Source organism: Gopherus flavomarginatus, chromosome 10, assembly GCF_025201925.1.
Source record: "Gopherus flavomarginatus isolate rGopFla2 chromosome 10, rGopFla2.mat.asm, whole genome shotgun sequence".
Classification (NCBI taxonomy): Eukaryota; Metazoa; Chordata; order Testudines; family Testudinidae; genus Gopherus; species Gopherus flavomarginatus.
The window spans coordinates 48,823,870-48,843,742 of NC_066626.1; the positions used below are offsets into that span (position 1 = coordinate 48,823,870).

The 19,873-nt window shown below is 38.8% G+C and overlaps 1 protein-coding gene across 5 annotated transcripts in view; it reads right to left on the reverse strand.

Annotated features, from left to right (window-relative positions):
• Nucleotides 1-19,873, reverse strand: part of SLC4A10 (solute carrier family 4 member 10) — a 331,078-nt gene that overhangs the window by 152,853 nt on the left and 158,352 nt on the right. The window lies entirely within an intron of this gene.

Consider the following 19,873-nt stretch of genomic DNA (forward strand, 5'->3'; position numbering starts at 1 on the left):
GCTTTGATGTGAAGAAATTAGATCTGTTGTGACACCATGCGAGATGCCGAGTAAACTCTGGTTTCTGGGAAGCAATAAAATCATGAGCCAGTCAAGTTATGCAGACAATGAAGGAAGAGGTGACCAGTTGTGCTCTTAGAGAAACAGTTGTATGCATACGTTTTTGTCTCTGGAAAAAGAACTTCTGTAAACAAGATGACATTATGAACTATTTGCAAAACAGAAATATCATAAACATTAGCAGTGTTAATACTATGGTTAAGTTGGAGAACATTAGTCTCAGTAAAAATGTTGATGTGAAAAAAATTCTAATCCCATGAAAGCAATTAGTCTCAATTATTAGATGAGCTCTAATGCTTTCACTTGTCTAGTTTCAGATTTACAAAGGCTTTATAGTTACACTGTAGAGTACACAGCTATAGAGTTATAGAGTACACAGTGTACTCTAATTCTATATATTGCATGCAAACTCCCTTCTATTTATTTATTTTTGGTATACTGAATGCTCTGATTTTATGTTGTAGTTATACCATACATTTTAATAGCGTAAGCAGTCAACTCTACATTCTGACTATACATATACTATGATTGTAAATAATTTATGCTCTGATATCATACTGTAAGTGTATTGTATGCTGGAATGGTCTACTTTGGTACTGTGTCCTGCAGTGAAAGCTAATGTTAAAGCTAAAAGGCATGACATGCTGCTAGTTTCAGTTATTTGGGACACAGACTGTAATGAATTAAATATACCCAGTATTCCCTAAAGATATTAACCCCCTGGAAAGTCAGCCATGATGCACAGGTAGTAAACTGAATGTTGGTTTCCCAAGGAGCAGCATATTTGTGCTTAGAAAAACAGTTATCTTCATTTTACAAAGGAAGAGACTGAAAGCGATTATCTGTGAACGGCTACTGGATCAGATGAAGAGAAAAAAGTTAAAGAAACAAAAGCATTAATTAACATATAATGAATATATATTACATGACATCAGTAGCAAGTGGAAGAGGCTTAGAAAATGATATTAGAATTTAGACTTTCCTGACTTTTATACTTGAAAAGCACACCCTAGTAAAAGCCTGGTGCAGACGAGTTGCTTAAAATACCAGTGTTTAAAGTTAAAAATGGATAAAAGAGTGAAAGGAACATGAAGAGAAATTGCACCACAAGCCCTTCTCCTTTAAGGAGAAACAGCAAGGGCTAGATCTAGAGCTGAACATTGTGCATTTGGGGATCCAAGATTTTGCTTCAGGTTCCTCTAGGGTTGCCAACCCTCCAAGATTGTCCTGGAGTCTCCAGGAATCATAAGATTATGTCATGTAATGAAAACTCCAGGAATTCAGCCAACCAAAGTTGGCAACTCTAGGTTCATCTCGCCTTTACAAATAGCTATTATTATGCTGTAGCTATTTCATATACAAGGGTCTGGGAACTGCATCAGCACAAGGCTAGTAAAAAGAGGTGGTAACAGTACCTTTATTAGATCTTTCTATCAGGTAAGGGTATATAACAAAAATTTTACAAGGAGGTAGGAGCCTTCTGTTGAAATAATTTTGCCTCCTAATACATTAGAGTTAGTTAATCTATTGAATGGACTAGGACATTTTTTTTTACAAGTCATTTGATCATATTATCATTATAGACAAAATTAATCAATTATTGTAGGCGGTAAGACACATCAGGGTGTGTGTCACGCTGAAATACTGCCATGCTCCTGGGTGAATTGTTCGGTATGAAGCCAAAAAGCCAAGTATTACAGCAATGTAAGAAGTAATGCTCTTCTTGCGTAAGTCATTCTCAATAGTTTCTCATTACGGTTAGGAAAAGGCCCTATGGAAGCAGCATTATGGAAAAATCCTAATCCATATTACATTGTTTTTATAATTAATGTATTTGTAGACAAGTTAAAATAAAGTGAAAAGTTAAAAAATCATTAATATTGATTAAAAATTATAAATTTATGATTTATAAACTTGATGCACACATTATTCTACCTTTGATTTTTTTATTCCCACCTCCACCCCCTGCACACATTTCCCTTTCATCTTCAGGCAGTCTTTGTCCAATTGATCTCCTTCCCTTGCAAGAGGGCATCTTCCATTAACATTAGATGGAAAAATAGTTAGATTGAGAGTTGTCTGCTGCTCCTGTTTTAGTGGTCAAACCTGAGCAAATCCAATTAAACAGGAAGCACCATATAGAACCATTCTGTACTCAGTACCGTGGTAACGTCATGGTTCCTGTACTCCCTCTCCTCCCAAGTCAGCTACTAAATTTGCACAATAGGGTCCCGATCTCTATTGGGATCCTTGGACAGCTACAATACAACTAACGAATAATGATAGTGGCAAATACGCTGACCACAGCCTCCCATTGTGACTAAAGATTAGGAAATTAATTTCAATTTTTAATATTTTTATTAATGTTTCAGCAAAACTTTATATAGTGTCATTATTTTTAAATATTCTCATAAATGAGAGGCTCAGACAGGAAGTACAGGCCAAAACCACCATATGAAAATCATGGAAGGTGGAATGCTTATTCTAGATGACTTAAGTGATATTCAGTACATGCAAAATAATTGTATTTATTAAGCACCCCTCTCACCCTCAAGTAAAGTGTTTAAGGAGCGAGACTAACAATTAAAATACAGTAATAATTAAGAACTCAACCATGACTCTATGGAAGTCAATATTAGTCTTTCCAATGACTTCAGTTGGAGCAGAATCAGGCTCTAAGGCTACAGGTATATCAAAGCCTTGAGTTTTATAACATATCATTGTAGCTTTTCTTACTTTTAGCCCATTTTGAAGAGGTTGCACACTCAGCAATTTATATGACTCAGAACTAAGGTGCTGAAATTATCTTGTTATATTGGAGTAGTTTGCAAGTAAATTTATGGACACACTGACCATGCAAGAGTCCTTCGAATTGTCCATTACTGCATTGAGATGCTTGCTGACTTCAGTGAACAATGTGGTCTAGTGCTTAAAGCCTGGGAGTGGGCTCTGGAAAGTCCTGATTTCTAATCCTGGCTCTGTCACTAACTTGCTGTGTGGCTTTGGGAAAGTCACTTAGTCTCTGTGTCTCAGCTTCCCCATCTGTAAAATAGGGATAATAATACTTCCTCATAGTGGTGTTCTGAGGCATAATTAATCAATACTTGTACAGCACTTTGAAACTGGAGAATGCCTAGTATTTTAATTATATAGTATGTTCATTTTCCATGTGTAAAGATGTCTTGATAGGTAGCAGTAGAGCAATAAAAGCGTAACATTTAGGGATATATAAGATGCTTTCTCAAAAAAAGATACATTCTCATAGGCCCTGGAATGGTTCACTGCTGCACAACTACAGACAATATTTTTGTCAGGGTTTTACATTTGGGCCTGATTCTCATCTCATTTACATAGGTTGAAAATTAGGAGTAATTCTGTTGAAGTCAATGAAGTAACACTACTGTGAAACTGATATTAGATCAGAATCAGGCTTTTTTGTATTAAAAATTACAATGATTTTTTTTTTTTACCATTTACTGGTGCCTTGTGCCCTTTATACAATTATCAGGCTGTGATTTTTCCTTAAAAAAAATTATGACAAAATTATTTCCTTAGAAATAATCAAAATTTAAAACCACATAGTACAATAAACAAAACATCCAGGGTAAAACAATAAGAGCAAGATGAGTCCTTTAGGGATTTGGGTGAAAACCCTGAGCTATTTAGGGTGAAACCCTGATTCTTGGGTCCATTGGGAACAGGATTTCACCATTTACATCATCACAAATGAATACCAGTAAATCCTTTATTCCACACCACTTCCCATTTTCTATATGCCAGATATTTTACAAAAAAACTATTTTTAAATGTTTTCAAGTGTTTTAAAAATTGCACTGGTACTAATTTTTGTCTCCCACTATCTGCAAATACTCAAATGCATGATGATGAGCACAGTGCAAGTACCTAAGGGTACGTCTACACTTCAAGCTGGAAGGGTAATTTCCAGCTCGATGAAATACACCCACACGAGACCTGATTGAACTAGCATGCTGTAAGTATCTAAAATAGCTTTTCCATACACAATTATGTGATAATTGTAAGGCCTAACATCCCAGAACATTCTAATGCTAGAACTCTGGAAAGCTGGGAATCAACTCTTTTCAGTTGTATAAGCCCTAATTTCTAATCATATATATGAGGCAGAGATCAATATCCTTAAACCTGTCATTATTTCAGAACAGTATATTGCCCATTCCACACCGCAGACATAATAAAACCACCTCAACGAGCAGTGGTAGCTCTGTCGCCAACATACCACTGTGCACACTACCTCTTATGCCAGCAAAATTTATGTCTGTCAGGGCGTTTTTTTCACACCCCTGAGCAACATAAGTTCTGCCAACATAAGTGGTGGTATAGACTAATATAGGTTTGTGTTTTAATAATCGCTGTTGTAATCTGCTCAGAAGTTTTCAATCTTAGTAGTAGTCCCAGTTAAAGATGGGCTAGCAGGCAGAGTCCAGATGAGATGTTTAAAGTTGCATAATAAATGCAACTTACTTTGTTGGAAGCAAGGTGATATCACACGCACACGTGTGCACACACTCTCTTCAGATTTTTTCTGGGTGATGGAACTATAGATGTATATACATCAGCATCTTGACAACAGACTACTGACAACATTTCAGTATTTAAAACCTATGTGATAAATATGCATGTTATTTATAAATTCACAAAAAGCAAAATAAATACCTGATTTTTTAAAATAAATGTATAAACATTGCCATAAAAACTACCTAAATACTGCATTCAAGTGCCCAGACTCACTCAGATTGCTGCAGTATACAAGACATAGAATCATAGAAATGTAGGGCTAAACAGGACTTCAAGACTAATCCTGCACTGAGGCAGGACCATCCCTAGATCATCCCTGACAGGTGTTTGTCCAATGTGTTCATAAAAACTTCCAATATTGGGGATTCCACACTTTCCTTGGAAGACTATTCCAGTACTAATTACCCTTATCATTGGAAAGTTTTTCCTAATATCTAACTTAAATCTCCCTTGCTGACGATTAAGCTGATTATTTCTTGTCCTACCTTCATTGGTCATGGAGAATAATCAATCACTACCCTCTTTATAATAGCCTTAACATACTTGAAGACTTATTGGTTACCCCTTCAGTCTTCTTTTCTCAAGACTAAACAGGACAAGTTTCTTTAATCTTTCCTCATAGGTCAGGTTTTCTAAACCTTTTATATTTTTTGCTGCTCTACTCTGGACTCTCTCCAACTTGTCCATAACTTTCTGAAAGTGTGGCACCCAGAACTGGACACAGTACTCCAGCTGAGGCCTCACCAGTGCTGAGTACAGGGGGACAATTATCTCCCACATCTCACATATTACACTCTGGTTAATACAGCCCCAAATGGTATTTCACAACTGCATCACATTGTTGACTCATGTTCAATTTGTGATCCACTATAACGCACAGATCCTGTCTAGGAATACCACCACCTTGCCAGTTATTCCCCCTTTCGTGCATTCAAATTTTTCATTCTAAGTGCAGTACTTCACACTTGTTGATACTGAATTTCATTTTGTTGATTTCATTTTGAACTCTAATCCTGTCTTCCAAAGTGCTTGCAACCCCTCCCCAGCAGGATATCATCTGCAAATTTTATAAACATGCTCTCCACTCCATTATTCAAATTATTAATGAAAATATTGACTAGTACCAGAATCAGGACAGACCTCTGCAGGACCCCACTAGATACATCATCTTACTTTGAGTGAGAACCATTGATAAGTACCCTTTGAGTACAGTCTTTCAAACAATTGTGCACCCACCTTATAGTACTTTCATCTAGACCTCATTTCCCCAGTTTGCTGATGAGTATGTCAGACAATGTTAAGTCAAAAGCCTTGTTAAAAATAAAGAACTATCATGACTACAGCTTCCCTCCTATCCACAAGGCCAGTAATTCTATCAAAAAAGGAAACCATGTTTTAACAGTTAGTATAAATAAGCAATATTTATAAGAAAGTTTAAAGATTGCACTGAAATGCATTTTTCACCCCCACTTAAAGGTTCAATTACACTGGTATGTTGTATTTTGATGTGAATACATTATGAACAAAAATAAAATATAAACTGAATACACAGCTAAAATATGCATTTTATTTGAGAACCTGGAAATGATCCCTTACCCTGCATTACGTCTACCTCTTACCCACAAATTTTCGCTCCTCGCTATTGCACATATCCTTTAAGCATATTTCTTTCCCTTCTCCACTCCTTTGATACTCTGCTTTCTCTAAAGCTGGAATTTTTTGTTTGAAAAGCCTAACCCAGAATTGTCTGGGAAAATAGCAAATGTTATAGAAATCTACTGAGGTTTGCAGATGTTCAGATCATATGTATTCCTGTTAATTACACCCTTAATACATTCTGTATACAGACCATGTGAGGGTTAAAAGAGTACTATTTAAACATCTTCTCTTAATGTAAAATATATTTCAATGCAGAAACCTTCATTCCCTTAAACCCGGTTCTCGTCTGTACAGCGTTTCATTCGAAATTATGCACACAGCACGACTGCTGACACATAACTAAAATAATTATGGAATTAATAAGACTTCACTGCATAAGCCATGTATTGATTATTAGATGTCCTATATAAGTCTTAAATGCCATCTGGAGCTCAGGAAAGCCTGTCATTGCAGAACATTAAATTATGTTTTCCTACAAAACACAACCATAGAAACAGTAAGATTTAATCTTTTTAGGTACTAAATATCTGCATGATTATAATTAAACATATGTCTGTGACTAATGAATACATTTTAGTTTATATGTTATTTCATGAACCCATGAACTTAGATACATAGACCATAAATCCTATGCTGTACCTTCTTGCATTTTTATAATAAGATTCTAACCTTTGTATCCAAAAAGCCTGCTTAAAATTGATCATATTAATTGTTTACCCTAAACTTGACTGCTTTCACAGTTTGGAGGTATCTTACTGTTATATTATCTAGATATTCTCTGGTTGTATCTGGTTTCATGAGGCGTTTCTGTTTCAAAATCACTTCTGTGAACTTCAGCTTGACATTTACAAAAAATAGCAGAATTAAAGAAATAGAAAAGTGTGCTGTTTGAACTCAAGAGCTGCTAAAAGCATATGTGAAACGTATCCTTTACAAAACTGTATTAAGTACCTAAAAAAAACTGTTCGTTGTAGCTGCATTTTACACTGTTGCAGTAAAGAAATCACTGGTGGCTGAGCCTTGCTCAGCTCTGTCCTTTGAAGTGTCCTTGAGCTGACACAGTCACACCAAATTAATTTGATGCACCCAGTGTGTGTCTACACTTTAGATGCTACAATTCTTTTCTCTTTCCTGAGACAAGAAAAGAATATAATCGTGTGTATTATCATCATTTTGAATTGCTTATATTATATATCATTATATAGCTGCAGCTGTGGAAAGTGCTGTCAATTTTATCTTTCAGATGCAAAAGAACTGCTTTTCCATTCCACTAGCTGCATCAAATATTACATATTCTTTTCTTATTCATCTATCAACAACGAGCAGTCAAAACGCATTTAAAATTCAATTAAGTCTATATTCTCCAAAGTATTATTTTAAAACCATCCTTTTCATTTTATTGCATCTGCGGTAGTTTTCTGCAGTAATCACTAATGGCTGATGTATAGCATATATTCCTTTTGGCCAGCCCCATACTGCATACTACAGGATGTGCAGCAAAGTAGAAAGCAATTAGTTTTCATTCCAGATTTATATCTTCCCCAGGGCTGCACGTCATATGCATGAGGACAGCTTTTGCCCTCTCTCTCTCTCTTTGCAGCAAGAGCTAAGATAATTCTTAGTATGTATCAGTAAAGGTATACCATCTTCTACAACAGTATTAAAATCTGCACTAATCAACATTAGCTCTGTAGGATTGATGCGCCAGTGAATTTAGATTGAGCACATGTTTAATATAGTAAGCATACAATCTCATTTCACATGTAAAAATGGATAATCACTGTAGTCATTAAATCTAAGCACAAACTGTTGTTATAAATTTGATGAAACTAAATGGAATCAAACCAAGAAAATGCAGACTAGATTGGTGCAATGCAGTCTTAGAGGCAAATAAATACTGATTTATAAAGTATTATTCCTGTATTTAGTTATACTGTAAAGTTCAGAGCTGCTAGCATCCAAATACGCATGCTAGATGCTGTCTGAGTTGAGGCATAATAAATGTATAATCATTGAACTAGCCAGCTAATAGATCAATTTTATCTCATGCTAGCATATAAATGCATTAAATCTAACAGTGCTGTTCTTGCCTAAAGTATTCATTTGAGGAAGTTAATTTTGTAAACAATATATTCATTTAATTATGCAAAGCAAATGTATTATTTTAACATACAAGTTCTTCATATCCTATTTTCTCTTGCACAAAGGGATAATTTAAAGAAAATGAAACAGAAAAGTTAAGAACATGAGATGTAATAAACAAACAATTTCATTTATAATGTTGCAGTCCTTAGGAGCTCTAGTCATGGACTAGAAGCCCATTGTGCTCGAGGCTGTACAAGCACAAACCAAAAGAACAGTTCCTGCCCAAAAGAGTTTACAATGTTGTTGGGCTGATGGACTAGGGAATAATATAAAGAACATAAGACTTACGGTTGTTTCCCATATTTGTTTTGAGTATTAATTTTAATTGTCCTTCCATTTTTAACAGGTTTTTAATGCCTCATCGACCATTTCTGGGCTGAATTAAAAAAAAAGGAGACTTGGGGTATAATATTCAAAAAGACTTAGGAGCCTAAGTTTCATTTTAAAAAGTGACTTGGGCACTTTAATGTCCAACTGAAAGTTTTGTTACAGAGCAGTTAAGTTCATCACAATGCTTCCCTTTCCCCACCAGAGTATCACATCAGTCTTTTCTGGATTCAGGTTTTGCAAGCTGCTCTTCATCCAATTTCTAGTTCCAGGTAGGCCCTTGAATAGCTGGTAGATGGTGCTGCTTGTCTCTATTGTGAAGGTCATCAGCATAATGCTGACATTTTACCCCACACTGCTTCATGTTTCTCTTTCCTGGAGTCTCTCAGATGTTGACAACGGTGAAATTGAGAACACATCCCTATGGGACACCATAGGTCAGCATTCTCCAGATGGACACATCATAACCCTCTGGTTGGCGTCAGAGAGGAATGACTGAAATCATCTCAATGTGATCTCATTAGCACCCAGCACATCTCTGAGATGGGACAACAGGATTCCATGATCAGCCATGCCAACCGCTGCATAGAAGGCCAATAGTATGAATGTGGATGTAAGAATTTTATCCAGGGCCAAAAGGAGAATTCACAATCGGTAGCACTAGTGTCCTGTCTGTCCCATGTCTTGGCCTGCAGTCTCTCTGGGAGAGGTCCACAACACTGTCAATATCTAGGTTGAGTTGGAGACTACCCTTGGTGAGTCTCTCAATTAGTTTGGTCAGGAATGGAAAGTTAGTTACTGGACAGCGGGTGGAAAAGTAAATTCTGTTGATTGATAGTTTCTTAATTACTGGCCAGATTATGTGGTGATTTAGGTTGGATAGATGTCCTGCCCTCTAAGGAGGTGTTCACAATCTCAGCTGGTAAAGGTTGCAGATGTTCTTAACTCTCTTTCACTAGCCAAAAGGAACGTGAGGCAAAATGACAGAAGGTAGCTCAGTCTTCATGCAGTACTTGCTATCATGAGAGTGGCAAATGCAAAAAGGCAAAATGTGATGTTATCAAACCTGTGTCTGACAGGAGGTCCCTGCCATCCTGAGAAGCAGTAAAAGATATAGGCAATTTTCTTTGTAGGCTCATAGCTCTGCACAGCAGAAAGTTCTGGGCTCTTCAGTTGTGTGGAGGCTTCCTGAGTTAGCAAGGTGATTCATGGTCTGTAATAATTCAGCAGGCCCTAATTTAATAGCTACTATGATGATGAAGAGGTAGAATGTCTTTGTTCTTCTGTGTCCAGGTCATAGGCTCACAAATATTCTTTATGTTGTAACTTGTCTGAATCTACTCATATTTCTACCACCAAAGCTCAAATTCTCTCTCTTACTTCTTTTGTCCTATCTTGCTAGAGAACCAAGAAGCAAGTACTTCATTGTTAGTGGCAATGCTATAGCTATTGACTGGCAATAATCCCCACTCCCTTTTACAGTAGAAGGCTGCTCACACCTCCAATGGCTGCAATTGCAGGAATATCACCCAGGAGAAAGGCATTTGTTCAGATAGGCAGCTCCCAAACAGTTTAGCAGTTATATAGCAGAACCAACACCTTGAATTCCACTCAAAGTGATCAGATTATAGACCATCAGCACAACCTGCTGCCTACTAAAACACCACTCAATAAACAGGCAACATATAGTGTATTAACAAGCTTTTAGTATGCTCTGAAAGTGACATAATTCTGAGGTGATAAAGACATTGATAACCATAGCAAGCCCTGCATGCAGAATAAAAGGTTGCACACTTCTCACCAGATACACATGGAAAAGTGTTGTTGGCCATAGTTACTGTCTGAGCATTCACGAACTACCTCGAATTTAACAATTCCCCCAAATTGCAAATTTGCATAACAAACAGTGGATGCTCTCCCTCAGCTGAGGTGCTGATATAATCTTCACCGATTCTTGTGTATTTTTCCCCAGTCTACCAATACTTCAATTCTGTCAGGTTTTGATGTCAGCAAACAAGCTTTCATAGAAGTCCCAATCTCATTCACACAGTGAGTGAGTTATTCCAAGATAGAGATAAAGTTGAGTTTCATCATCATAACTAAGAGATCTTAGTCAGTTTTTCCTCATTATCCTACTAGGGGCCCAAGGAAGGCACTGACAAAGTTGACCAAAAAGTAGCCCAGAGTTTTCTTGCTGGACTTGTTCACTGGCAGGAAGGAGATGGATCTAACTGCAGGTATGTAGTTCGGAATGCCCCAGAATCACTAGCATTTCAGTTAATGCTAAGTCATCTGTTAGAGTTTCAGCTGATATCATGCGTCTCCAAAAGACATTTGGAAATGTTGGTCCATATTTCATTCATAAAGTAACAGCAAGAAACTCTCAAATCTAACTGAGCAGAAGTAGCTGGAAAAAAACGGGCAATCCACTGCCCAGAATGGTTCTTTGCAGTTGCTTTGATGGAGATGAAGAGGCCTTTTTTGGCCTCGTACATAGTCACAGCATAAAAACTCTTCATGTCACAATCAGACTTATCATGAGACTTTGTCACTGGCACGCTAACCACCTCCCCTCTCACTTCTTCTGTCTCAGATGGTGTGACCTAAGAGGGCAAAGCCAGAGAAGACATTTAGGAGGCACTCTATTGACAGAATGGGACAAATATTATAAAGTTCTTCTAAGCCGTTGCTATTGCTATTTTCTGAACATTGTCAGGCAAGCTCAGAGATTCTATTAACTTATAAGGGGTCAGCATTAAAACAGGATCCCAAGAAGAAAGGTATGCCCTGAAACCAAATCTTTTTTTCTGCTGGATAAAATGGTTACTTACTTTTTTGTTTCCAATAGCTCAAAATACTGAATCTATCTTAGAGCTGTCATACTAAATATTTTTATCTACATGCTGAAGATGGCATTGCTGATACTGGTAGAGAAAGGTTAAATAACCTTTAATGTAATTTAGCATTTGCACCAGTGAACAGGAAGAACAGCAGGATTTTGCAGAGAGGATTTAAAATAACTAGCACAAAGGAATGAAGAGGTATAAAAACAAACAAAAGAAAGAGCAGAAAAGAAATAAATGAAATAGTGAAATAGATAATACAGTCCTTTGAGAAATAACAGAGCAAATACCAACAAATTTCAGTTATAAATCTCAAAATTAATTTGAAGTGGCTTCTACATCTTTTCTTAAATGCATAATTTCCACCAAAGCAAGGGAACCTGACATACTGTATATACAGAGAAAGAATTTTTACATCAAAGACTTAACCAAAACATATTGGCAAAGTGTTCAAAATAGAGACTAAATAGTGAGAGATTTAAACAGTTTAGAGAGATTAGCAAGCACAAGTCTATGATACACTGTTTCAGGATTTCGAATAGGATTATCACAGAATAAAAGGTAAACATAAATCCACTGAGAACAGGATGTGTGCTACAAATGTTAGGCTGGTCAGGCTTCCTAGCTCTAAGAGAACTGTTACTTTGGAAGGATTGTTTATCTAATGGAACCCAGGGAGTTTAAAAGCCATCACTTTCCTGATCCTACCAGTCTGGACTAAGCATGATCTTTGCTAGTGAGAATAAACTGGGGTCAGAAAACATAGTGATGGGAAGTTAATAACATGTTCTAATTTGAAATTACAGAACAGAATCTTTCAAGGAGTAAGAGCAGCAAATATAACCATATAAGATAGGGGGAAAAAATCTGTTCTCTCATTTTTGGGTTAGATAGATAGATATAGATATGATTTATCAGTGCTTTTGAATAAAAGTAATTCTATTTGGGGAAAAGAGGTTATTTCCATTGCAGATTCTCTGATAATGTCACTAAATTAATGCACAAGTAGCTAGCAGACATCCAGATCTCCATCGAAACCTTGGAAGACATGATCCAACATTTTTTAGTTTCTTTGTTCCTATTATGTTTCTCTTTTTATCTAAGGGTTTGATACTACTGCCCATCATCTGGCATCTTTCACATAAAATCAATAGCAATAGCATTTTAGAGGGTTTATTTTGTTGATTTATTTTTATTGTTGTTGTGGGAAGGGGCTGTTAGATTGACTTGTTTCAGAAGTTTGGGGGATGTTTGCTTTGGTTGGTTAAGGTTTTTGTTGGTTTGTCAGTGGTTTGTCAATGTTTATGAGTATTATTCTTATGGTGTAAAGGCCTTTCAGAAGAGGAAAATTATGCAGCGTTTCTTATATGCTGCTTGTTATTTGACTGATTGTTTATTAGAAGTGGACTAAACTGCAAAGTTCAGATCCAGATCTCATGTGTTAGTGGCCCATTGTGAAGACAGTGGGCTAGTCTCACTGTACTATGTTATTACTTTCAATAGTGAAACATTTACTTATAAAAATGTTAAAGTTTAGAAAGAACACCCACTCAGTATGAGATAGTTGCTCTTTACATCCAGTTCACCTTTCCTTAACCCTTATGATTTAAGAAACAGAAAAAAATATTAGATTTTAAGCAATTTATTTATTCATTCATTATAGCGGTGCCTAGTACAATGGGTGAAGAATCGGTGAAGATTATATCAGCACCTCAACTGAGGGAGAGCATCCACTGTTTGTTATGCGGTGCCTAGTACAATGGGTCACAAAGTAAATAACAATAATAATCACCTCTAGTATGTCTGGTCTTCCATGTGTCTGTCTTTAAGAATATAAATTCTGCTGGCCAGGAACTGTTTTTTCGTGTTTTGGGTTTTTTGGCGGAGAGTATTATTATTATTATTTAAAATTTACACCGCAGTAACACAGTCAGGTCACTGTGCTAGGTACCAAACAAACATCTAATAAATGACATCTAATAAAAAACATCTAATAAATTACCCCTGAAGAGCTTACAGTTGAAAAGACAAGATAGAACACGTGGATGATACAAATCGGTGGGCTGAGCTGGTGCGGAGTGGAGTGGAGAAGACCTGATGGGGAAAAAAAATCTGTATATAATAATAGGATGTGTCTGCCAGCCAGCAAAAGTAACCACAGCTCTCCATCTGCCTAGCCATTATCAGGCTGTACTTTACTTTATGTATTACAGAAGAGTTGTTCTGAGGAGGAAATTGAAAGAGGAGAAGGGGATAGCTTCAAGGACTTTGAGTAGGACCTTTCCCCACTTGTATAGGGCAGCATGGGATAAAGCATACAAGAGCCTGTTGGATAAACAAAGAATCAGGCAATCAAGGCTGGCATCATTGTTGGATTGTGGTAAGATAGTTTGGATAGGGCTAAATTGTGGAGGACTTTTAAAGTAAGAACAAGAAGTTTGCATCTGATGCTATGAAAGTAGAGCCAGTGGAGGGACTAAAGGAAGGAGGTAATGTAGTTAAGTGTAACAAGCCAAGAAGATGAATTTAACAGCAGCATTTTTAAAAGATTTGCATGCTTGGATGAGCATTTTGGCAGAGAGGGGAGAGAGGAAAGGTCAGATTTTGAAGATGATGTGAAGGAAGCAGCAGCAAACTTTAGATATGGCCTGGATCTGTGGGTCAAAAGTGGCTTCATCTTTGATTTAGCTCAAGATTAAGGACATGAGTGACAGAGAGGAGTGTTTTGGTTTCAGCCTATTAGAGAAAGGGAATGCGTGATCATAGACAGCTCAGCTTTGGTCATGTAAACTTTCAGTTAATAGCTATACATCCAGGATGTAAGGAGGAAGGGCTGAGATTTTAGTGTAGCTGGAGGAAGATTGTTCCAGAGTAAAGAGGTAATTTGTGATTCATCAACATAAAGATAATAGTCAAATCCATGTTTGTGGATGACTTACCTGGACAAGGTATAGAGGGAAGCGAGAAAGGGAATGAGGATGTAGCCCTATGAGACACCCCACTGAAAGAGAGAGAGAGGGAGCTGGAATACCCACCCAAACGAGACCCTGAATGAGCAATATGGAAGATAGGAAGAGAACCTGCAGAGGACAATGTCAATAAAAGCCCAAGGGCGACAGGATTATGAGAAGACTAACATGGTTGATAGTGTCAAATGGAGCCAATAGGTCAAGGAGCATGAAGATGGAGAATTAGCCTGAAAATTTGGCTAGGAAGAGGTAATTTGGAACCTTGGTGAGAGCATTTTCAAGGGAGAAGACAGAAGCCAGAGAGGAGGAGGGACTTCAGAGAGGGAGGGGCATCAGAATTCGAACTGCTGACCAAAGCAGTCAGGATGGACATTGTGGGACACCTTTTGGAGGCCATTTACAGTGACATAGCCAATCACAGTAACTTCACTGACACTTTGTCGATATAACTTTGCCACAAAAAGCTCTATGGCTCTCTTCAAGGTGGTTTTCTCTTGTCGGCAAAGCAGGAGACATTTGCAGAAGGAGCACTGCAGTGTGCAGAAGTGCTGGAACAATTTGTATAGTGGGGATACTGAGAGTCATTGAAGCACACTGTAAACACTGCATATAATGGAAACCACTTCAAGACAGGTGTAGTTTCTTTCCATGGCACACAGCAGGCCGGGCAACCCTGATTCCTGTTCAGATTGGGAGTTCATGATATACTGCATGACCATCTGTGATGTGTTCATAACCGTGACCATAACAGTAGAGAGCAATGCAGGATCACACAGTATCTGGGGGGCACTGAAAAATGCCACAAAATGCAGTTGAAAGCCCATGGAATGATGGGATGGAAAAAACTGCATCATGGGATGCTGAGCCCACACCCATGATACATTGTGATCCACTCCACCTTCCCACAACTCCCAGCTGCAGGCAGCGGTGAGTGGGATAGCTACCTACGGAGCACTGTTGATGCTAGAGATCCCACTGTGGACACACTCCACTGACAGGAGTGTTGCATCAACACGCACAAGCAATGTAATTATACTGCTTTTTGATTGTCACCGTAACTTGCATCAACAAAACTGTGTAGCATAGATAAGGCCTAAGTGGGGAATCTAGGATCTAAAGTTGGGCCAGGTCTACACTAGAGAATTTTGTGATATAGTAGGTTAGGGGTGTGATTTTTGTGATATTTCTATATCAGCAAAAGTCCTAGTCTAGATGCAGTTATATCAGCATTAAAATGTTTTTGCTGGTATAGTTTATTCCATTATGATATAAGCTATACCAGCAAAAGCACTTTTGTTGCTGGTGTAAGTTGCAAGCCCTTCCAGTGTAGATGCTAGTATTGCTATACTGATAAAGCTGTGCTGGCAAACCTTTCCTGTATAGACCTGGCCTTAGAGTGGAAAAATTGTGTTCCATTCTGCAAGGTACTCATCTCAGGTCTGCGCACTGTTTACAGTTATTTTGGCCTGCAAAGAGTATTATGTACCAATTGCTTCATTCTTCTGCTACTGTGTGGTATGCAAGCGAGACTGGCATATTCCTCTTTAAGTGTTTTGCTGTGTCCTTGGGTATGGGGAAGAGTCTGTTTGACTAGCTTATTTTGTTATTTTAAGCCCACTAACTCTCTTGCCCTTGCAAACCTTATGTGCTATGCTGCTTCTGTATAACAGCTTAAACTCTCTTTTTTGGCTTGTTTTAAAGCACAACACTGAAAACAATAGCTCTAAGTATAGTTTTGGGATAGGTCAGCTGATGGATTTTGAACCAAAGCTATATGGGGCAGCATGACAGAGCTTTTTGGTTCCCAACTGAGGCTATATTATAGGGCTCCACATGGGGGGTCAAAGATTTTCTCTAACAAAATGAAAGCTTTAGGATTTAACTTCACTTGAGAGAAAAGATGCCAGCTGAGTACATCCCTTCTCCATCACATTGGTAATCAGAGAGGTTATTAGAGTCACTAACGTGCACACATAGGAGTCAGAGGCACAGACAGTTAGCAGTACCATAGTGCAGCAGATAAATTTAAGAGGTGAGACATGACTCTTATGGAGAACAAATCACAATGTGCACATCCCTGGGGTGGGGTGTTTTGTTTCTAGGGTTGGCAAGGTAGCATTCCAATATAGATTAGATAGGTCTTGGGTTCGTGGCTAAATCAAGGTAGCTGTTCACATCTGGATTCAAGGGTGCTGAAATCTCCCAGGTGTTCTTGTACGAGTTTGCCTCTGAATGGTGGTAGTCTCAAGAAATCAGTAATATCATGAGACTTTTTCCATCTTAAGTGGAAAATCAGAAAATAGGCCAGTCTGGTTTGAATCCAACCAGGATCAGAACAGTAGGGACAGGTTCAGATGCAGCGATCTGACCCTCAGGTTATGCCTGACTACCACTTATGTCAGTATGACTTACGTTGCACAGGGGTGTGAATAAGCCACCCTCCTGAGCAGCATAAGTTACACCAACCTAAGCATTGGTGTGGACAGTACTGTGTCAATGGGAGAGCTTCTCCCGCCAACATAGCTACCACTGCTCATGGAAGGTGGGTTGATTAAAATCAACAGGACAGCTCTCTCCCATCGGTGTACAGCAGCTACACTAGAGAGCTTACAGCAGCATCACTGTAAGCTCTCTAGTGTAGCCATAGCCTCAGTGTTACCTGAAAAGATTCAGAGTTGAGATTCTTATTTAACCTCCTCCCTTTTAGCTTCACATAACCCAAGACTAGCCCTGCAGCTACAGCATGTGTGCATTTTGCCTATGAGAAGTGGGTTTCCCCTGCATTGAATTCATGTAACTTGAGCACCCATGTGGCCAAGATAGAGTCTGCTCTGCAAGCACCTCCACCCAAAAAAAGATGTGCACAGGAACGCAGCAGGTAAACTCCCTTCCACCCCAGAGGCACCTGTTCCAACCCCCATGGAGTAAACACACACATCCCTGAACATTACAATCAATATAGGAAAGGGATATATTTATTTCCAGAAGAATGGATGGAGAAAAACAACAGGGGAAAAGAGAGAGGGAGCGGTAAAATAGGGTGGCTTCCAACACGCGGACCCACAGGCCCAGTGGTACCACAATATGAATGGTAAACCCCGAGAATGCATCTAGACTCAGAGCTCAGGAATCCTGAGCAGAGTTCAAGTCCGGCATGGAGTCTTGGGTGCTCCTGGTCATCTTCAGCACCAAAAAATTTACTGCAACAAACCCCTCTGGTGCCCAATTCTCTGACTCTCTGCAAACCCACAAAGAGCAACAACCTCCTCATTTAGCTAGCTACAATCACCCCCTTGATTCCCAATGCTAGGTCACTCTGGGCAACAATGATACTGGGTCTGGCTCTGGTTTGTCCTTAGGTGATTCCTCCTTGGCACACTGCTCCTTCTAGCTCCTGTCCTGGGGCATCCCCAGCCGACAGCTCTGTCCCTCCAAGGCTTTGGGCAGGATCTCAGCTGCTTCACTATGTCAATGCCTGCTTGCTGCAGCCCTTCTGTCTGGAGCTACAGACTCATAGACTCACAGACTCTAGGACTGAAAGGGACCTTGAGAGGTCATCGAGTCCAGTCCCCTGCCCTCATGGCAGGACCAAATACTGTCTAGACCATCCCTGATAGACATTTATCTATACTCTTAAATATCTCCAGAGATGGAGATTCCACAACCTCCCTAGGCAATTTATTCCAGTGTTTAACTACCCTGACAGTTAGGAACTTTTTCCTAATGTCCAACCTAAATCTCCCTTGCTGCAGTTTAAGCCCATTGCTTCTTGTTCTATCACTAGAGGCTAAGGTGAACAAGTTTTCTCCCTCCTCCTGATGACAACCTTTTAGATACCTGAAAACTGCTATCATGTCCCCTCTCAGTCTTCTCTTTTCCAAAATAAATAAACCCAATTCTTTCAGCCTTCCTTCATAGGTCATGTTCTCAAGACCTTTAATCATTCTTGTTGCTCTTCTCTGGACCCTCTCCAATTTCTCCACATCTTTCTTGAAATGCGGTGCCCAGAACTGGACACAATACTCTAGTTGAGGCCTAACCAGCGCAGAGTAGAGCGGAAGAATGACTTCTTGTGTCTTGTTTACAACACACCTGTTAATGCATCCCAGAATCACGTTTGCTTTTTTTGCAACAGTATCACACTGTTGACTCATATTTAGCTTGTGGTTCACTATGACCCCTAGATCTCTTTCTGCCATACTCCTTCCTAGACAGTCTCTTCCCATTCTGTATGTGTGAAACTGATTGTTCCTTCCTAAGTGGAGCACTTTGCATTTGTCTTTATTGAACGTCATCCGGTTTACCACAGACCATTTCTCCAATTTGTCTAGATCATTTTGAATTTTGACCCTGTCCTCCAAAGCAGTTGCAATCCCTCCCAGTTTGATATCGTCTGCAAACTTAATAAGCGTACTTTCTATGCCAACATCTAAGTCGTTGATGAAGATATTGAACAGAGCCGGTCCCAAAACAGACTCCTGCAGAACCCCACTTGTTATACCTTTCCAGCAGGATTTGGAGCCATTAATAACTACTCTCTCAGTACGGTTATCCAGCCAGTTATGCACCCACCTTATAGTAGCCCCATCTAAATTGTATTTGCCTAGTTTATCAATAAGGATATCATGCGAGACCGTATCAAATGCCTTACTAAAGTCTAGGTATACCACAACCACCGCTTCTCCCTTATCCACAAGACGCGTTATCCTATCAAAGAAAGCAATCAGATTGGTTTGACACGATTTGTTCTTTACAAATCCATGCTGGCTATTCCCTATCACCTTACCACCTTCCAAGTGTTTGCAAATGATTTCTTTAATTACTTGCTCCATTATCTTCCCTGGCACAGAAGTTAAATTAACTGGTCTGTAGTTTCCTGGGTTGTTTTTATTTCCCTTTTTATAGATGGGCACTATATTTGCCCTTTTCCAGTCTTCTGGAATCTCTCCCGTCTCCCATGACTTTCCAAAGATAATAGCTAGAGGCTCAGATACCTCCTCTATTAACTCCTTGAGTATTCTAGGATGCATTTCATCAGGCCCTAGTGACTTGCAGGCATCTAACTTTTCTAAGTGATTTTTAACTTGCTCTTTTTTTATTTTATCTTCTAAACCTACCCCCTTCCCATAAGCATTCACTATGTTAGACATACCTTCAGACTTCTCAGTGAAAACCGAAACAAAGAACTCATTAAGCATCTCTGCCATTTCCAAGTTTCCCGTTACTGTTTCTCCCTCCTCACTGAGCAGTGGGCCTACCCTGTTCTTGGTCTTCCTCTTGCTTCTAATGTATTGATAAAAAGTCTTCTTGTTTCCC